The sequence below is a fragment of the Schistocerca piceifrons genome, chromosome 9 (genome assembly GCF_021461385.2).
Source record: "Schistocerca piceifrons isolate TAMUIC-IGC-003096 chromosome 9, iqSchPice1.1, whole genome shotgun sequence".
In the NCBI taxonomy this organism is placed as follows: Eukaryota; Metazoa; Arthropoda; class Insecta; order Orthoptera; family Acrididae; genus Schistocerca; species Schistocerca piceifrons.
The window spans coordinates 206,839,041-206,845,319 of NC_060146.1; positions in this window are offsets into that span (position 1 = coordinate 206,839,041).

Genomic DNA, 6,279 nt, shown 5'->3' on the forward strand with positions numbered 1-6,279 from the left:
ACCTGCACCACAGATTAGGTCCCGGTCTTCTTCACCAACAGTACAGGTGAGGCCCCTATCACCTTCACTTACATCACAGGTGAGGACCCCATCTCCCTTACTTACACCACAGGTGATGGCGCCATCTCCATTACCTACAGCACAGGTGGAGCCCCATCTCCTTCACCTACACCACAGGTGAGAGCCCCATCTCCTTTACCTACACCACAGGTGAGGGCACCATCTCCCTTACCTACACCACAGGTGAAGCCCCATCTCCATCACCTACACCACAGGTGAGGACCCTATCACCTTCACTTACACCACAAGTGAGGGCCTCATCCCCTTTACCTAAACCACAGGTGAGGGCCTCATCTCCGTTACTTACGGCACAGGTGAGGGCCTCATCTCCTTCAGGAACACCACAGGTGATGGACCATTCTGTCTATTTCCTTGCTTGTTGGTACACCAAACACTGCCTCTAGCAGGCTCGTCAAAGAGCTCACAGGAAAGGAAGACTCTTACCAATAATCCTACAGGCTTACCTTTTAACACACTCTTTACTACAGTACCAGTATCACACTTTCCACACGGTTTATGAAAGAGTAAGGACATCAATTACAAAATATAGTAATTTATTGAAAGTCGTTGGTCACAGTACGCTTGTAGATACACTTATGGCTCTGAAACAGAAGATGGACAGGTCACGTCTTCTTCAGCCCGTCTAACGGCGCCTATGACATTACTGCATCTGCTCTTGATACTTCTACCTTTAGCGGAGCTATTGGTCATAAGGGAGGCTATTTGAGGTAAAATACATACATATAAGCTTGTGTTGGTACTCGTGGACTCCCAAGCTGTTATGCAGAGGGTACAGAACCCAAAATTCGGCAAGCAGACCGAGAGATGTATTTGTATACTGTGGACCATTTTAGAATTATTTACATTCTCTTTCTAATTTTGTCCTTAGTTTTCTTTACCGTTTACACAACTTACAAATGGAATGGAATGCCTCAGTGGTGAGACATTGGACTTCCGTTCCAGAGGACGATAGTTCAGATTCCCATTCGGCCATCCAGATATACGTACCTCGCAATTTTCGTAAATCACTCAATACAAATAGCAGGATGGACGCTTTAAAAATGACCTTGCCGACTTCCTTCCCCATGTCTAATGACATATTACCGAGTGGGACGTCAATCCCTTCATTTTTTACGGCTCCTGATAAATAAACTGGGTGTTCCTGGATGCATCAGGATATGCAACCTGCTCGTACAATTTAACGTGCAGCGCATAAGCCTGTGAGGGAAGATGGGGATTCAGAACTGGATCGAACCCACGAGGCACATAAACGACCGATGTTGCCAGTTTGAGTGTGGTTTTTAGGTGGTTTTGCATGCTTGCTTAGGCAAACTCAGGGCTATATCCCAGTCTCTGCCTTAGAAAATACGATACGCATGGAGTTAAAACACGATCAGTGACAGAACCAAGCTTACTCCATACACAAGCAGAAGGCGACCATGACTTCCATGCTTTAGGTTAAACAATGGCTGCGATGACAGACAGGGTATCCAGCCGCAGAGTTATGATTAAATAAAGTCCCAAATCATGTGAACAACGCACAACATACGACGATACAGGTACCAGGAATGAGGGATGTCTTGTTACCGTCGTATCTCACTGGATAACGAAATCGGCTTCACCCAGAAGGGATCGGTGTTTAGACCTGCCACTTATAAGCAGTAGCCAGGAGCTCCAGTGAAACAGCAATCGCTAAATGAAGACTGTTGACGTCATCCTCGTGCCACGCTTAGAAACCCGACTATTCCCTACTGGATTGCTACTTCTTCTTTCTCAAATGTCACTGCTCATTCACGTAGCTCATAAAGCGTCTACCAAAGTTCTTGTTTTTCCGGCAGTCTGTTATTCAGTACTTCCTTCCATTGTAGTCCTCTTCAATCCACGTCGTCCTTGACCTGACCTGTCTGTCTTGCTCGCAGCCTTCCAAGTGCTCTTCTGCCAGATGCTGTCTGTCGCTTGTACTACACTCAGATCATTCTTTGTCTGGCTTCAACATTCCTCGTTCATATGTCAAAATTGGTTGACAATATGGTTTGCATATCATGATTTTTGCTGTGACAGCCATTTTCCAATTCCCAAATATATCTGATACACAATAACAAAATTTTGAGCAATTTTCTATCCTCTCCGAAATTTCTTTGTTGAAGTTTCCTTTTCTGCTTAGCTTATTTACTAGACATAAGCAAGCATCTATTTCTTTGATTCTTATGATTACCACTTACAGCCTTAAGTTCTTTTCATTTTCTCTGGTGATTTTCATTACTTCATTTTTTGTTAAATTAATTTCCGTGCCTGCTTGTTCAGATACCCTGTGCCAGGAACTTAGTTCTTCATCCAATTTTTGCTCATTGTCTTTTTGTATCGCTGCGCCGTGAGCATTAGCTATTATTTTTACATCATCCGTTGTCGCCCTTTGGCGAACATTCCTTATCATATAATTAAATGCTTCCCTAAGACATTTAAGTCTGTTTTTATTATCTACGATAGTGATCGAAGCAGACGAAATGAATTAAAATTTGTGCCGCGGATGGGACTCGAACCCGGGTCTTCTTGCCTGGCAGAAATGCGAACGATTACACCACCGCAGTACGATGGTCAACTGCGGTGGTGCAATGGTTAGCATTTCTGCCAGGCAAGAAGACCCGGGTTCGAGTCCCATCCGCGGCACAAATTTTAATTCATTTCGTCTGCTTCGATCATTCCTTATCATGCTGTCATAACTGTGTTAAAGACCGCTGGTGATAGGCACTTCTTGACAAACTTCTCTATCCGTTCTAAAAATTTCTTATTTTCTATGTTTACCACCTATTATAACACAATTGAGGGATTTGTTATATGTGTTTGATTCTTAATTGCAATCCTTGTGACAGGTCCAGTCTGCTCAGAGCGTGCAATATTCCTTCCCTTCTAACAGCCTCGTAGATTATGGACTGCTGTACGGGCATTTAGCTGCTGTGATGATAACGACTCGTATTGTTCTTCCACCATCAAGTTTGTTTGCTGACGCCCACCCAGCTTAGCAGTGACCTGTGGTGGTGCAACTGTCACTTGCTAAAAGATTGAGATTAGATTAGATTAATTATTCATTCCATAGACCCATAAAAGAGGGAATCATCCTGGGTGTGGAACATGTCAGATAAACATATTACAAAAATGTAATTAGAAAAACTTGAGTTTCATTAATTTTAATGATGCTCAGTCAATACACAATAAAATTATGTACATGAATTAAATTTAAACTTCTAATATTTATAGGTTTAATACTTACATCTGCTTTCATTAAATCCATCATTCAGACATTTGCTAGTTTCTTGGCTATTACAACCAAGTATTGTCAAAAATTGAAGTAAATTATTCATTTCAGTGATCCTCCGTTAAGAACAGTCAGATTATGTACAAGATTTAAAATTAAACTTCCACTATTTACAGACTTAAGACTTACATCTGCTTTCCATACATCTATCATTCACACAGCAGTTAGTTACGTGGCTGTTACAACCAAGTATCGTCAAAAATTCAAGTATAATAAATTTTCATTAAAATGGTCTACTGCACTTGTTGAGAAACTCATGGATGGAATAGAAGGAGTTGGGCACCAAAAATTCTTTCAAATTATGTTTAAATTGTGCCTTGTCTGAAACTAAACTCTTAATGGTTGCTGGTAACTTACTGAAAATATGCGTTGCTGAATACTGGACTCCTTTCTGGGCAAAAGGAAGTGATTTTAAAACTTTGTGTATATTGTTCTTATTCCTAGTATTGATACTGTGTACTAAGCAGTTAGTTGGAAAAAGAGATGTATTATTTACAACAAACTTCATTGTTGTTGTTGTGGTCTTCAGTCCTGAGACTGGTTTGATGCAGCTCTCCATGCTACTCTATCCTGTGCAAGCTTCTTCATGTTCCAGTATCTACTGCAGCCTACATCCTTCTGAATCTGCTTAGTATATTCATCTCTTGGTCTCCCTCTACGATTTTTACCCTCCACGCTGCCCTCCAGTACTAAATTGGTGATCCCTTGATGCCTCAGAACATGTCCTACCAACCGATCCCTTCTTCTAATCAAGTTGTGCCACAAACTCCTCCCCAATTCTATTCAATACCTCCTCATTAGTTATGTGGTCTACCCATCTAATCTTCAGCATTCTTCTGTAGCACCACATTTCGAAAGCTTCTATTCTCTTCTTGTCTAAACTATTTCTCGTCCATGTTTCACTTCTATACGTGGCTACACTCCATACAAATACTTTCAGAAACGACTTCCTGGCACTGAAATCTATTCTCGATGTTAACAAATTTCTCTTCTTCAGAAACGCTTTCCTTGCCATTGCCAGTCTACATTTTATATCCTCTCTACTACGACAATCATCAGTTATTTTGCTCCCCATATAGGAAAACTGCTTTACTACTTTGTCTCATTTCCTAATCTAATTCCCTTAGCATCACCCGACTTAATTCGACTACATTCCATTATTCTCGTTTCCTTTTGTTGATGTTCATCTTATACCGTCCTTTCAAGACACTGTCCATTCCATTCAAGTGCTCTACCAAATCCCTTGCTGTCTCTGACAGAATTACAATGTCATCGGCGAACCTCAAAGTTTTTATTTCTTCTCCATGGATTTTAATACCTACATCGAATTTTTCTTTTGTTTCCTTCACTGCTTGCTCAATATACAGATTGAATAACATTGGGGAGAGGCTACAACCCTGCCTCACTCTCGTCCCAACCACTGCTTCCCTTTCATGTCCCTCGACTCTTATAACTGCCATATGGTTTCTGTACAAATTGTAAGTAGCCTTTCGCTCCCTGTATTTTACCCCCGTCACCTTTAGCTGTGGTTAATATGCCCAATTCTTTGAATACGTTTCGACACGATGTTCTTGGATTTACGCTACTCATTACTCTTACTATACGCTTCTGTACTCTAAAAATTTTTTCTCTGTTTGTGGAGTTACCCCAAAATATACCATATGACATAATGGAATGAAAATAAGGCAAATATGCCAGTTTTTTTATATTTATATCTGATTTATGTCTGACATCATTCGCATTGCAAACACAGACTTGTTTAGGCGCTTTAGCAGTTCGTTAGTATGTTGCTCCCAACTGCATTTATTATCAATTTGTAATCCCAAGAATTTTACACTCTCAACTTCTCCTACTTCCATGTCATCATACTTTATACACAGACCAGAAGGAAATCTGTTGGAAGTTCTGAACTGCATATAGTGGATCTTTTCAAAGATTAATGATAGTGAATTGGGTATGAACCACTTATTAACGACAGTAAAAATTTGATTAGCTGCCTTTTCTAAATTTATATTTGATTTACTATTTATTGGAATGCACGTTCGGTCCACAGGAACAGAAAAACCTGACCAATAACTGTGGGTACTTCGTTTTGCACCGCGTCATTTTGTGTGTGACGGCGTGTTTCAGAGTCGGCCGCGGAGGAGGTGTTGAGCCAGGCGTTCTGGCACAGCCCGCACGGGGACCTGCCCTTCCTCGGGATGGACACGCACGCCTGCCGGTACACCCACTGCCCCGCCGTGCCCGGCGCGCGGGGCAACTACACGTACAACCTCAACATCAGCAGGGCCTACCCCACGGTCAGTACGATACTTTGTGCTGCCGTGCACCTGGCTTTTTGCGCTTTGCCGAGCATTTTCGCATATTACGAGATCAAGTGGAAATGGAAGAGGCGGTAGATGAAGATGAAATGGGAGATACGATACTGCGTGAAGAGTTTGACAGAGCACTGTAAGACCTGAGTCGAAACAAGGCCCCCAGAGTAGACAACATTCCATTGGAACTACTGACAGCTTTGGGAGAGCCAGCCATGATGAAACTCTACCATCTGGTGAGCAAGATGTATGAGACAGGCGAAATACCCTCAGACTTCAAGAAGAATATAATAATTCCAATCCCAAAGAAAGCAGGTGTTGACAGATGTGAAAATTACCGAACTATCAGTTTAATAAGTCACAGCTGCAAAATAATAACGCAAATTCTTTAACGGAAAAACTGGTAGAAGCCGACCTCGGCGAAGATCAGTTTGGATTCCGTAGAAACGTTGGAACACGTGAGGCAATACTGACCCTATGACTTATCTTAGTAGCTAGATTAAGAAAAGGCAAACCTACGTTTCTAGCATTTGTAGACTTAGAGAAAGCTTTTGACAATGTTGACTGGAATACTCCCAAATTCTTAAGGTG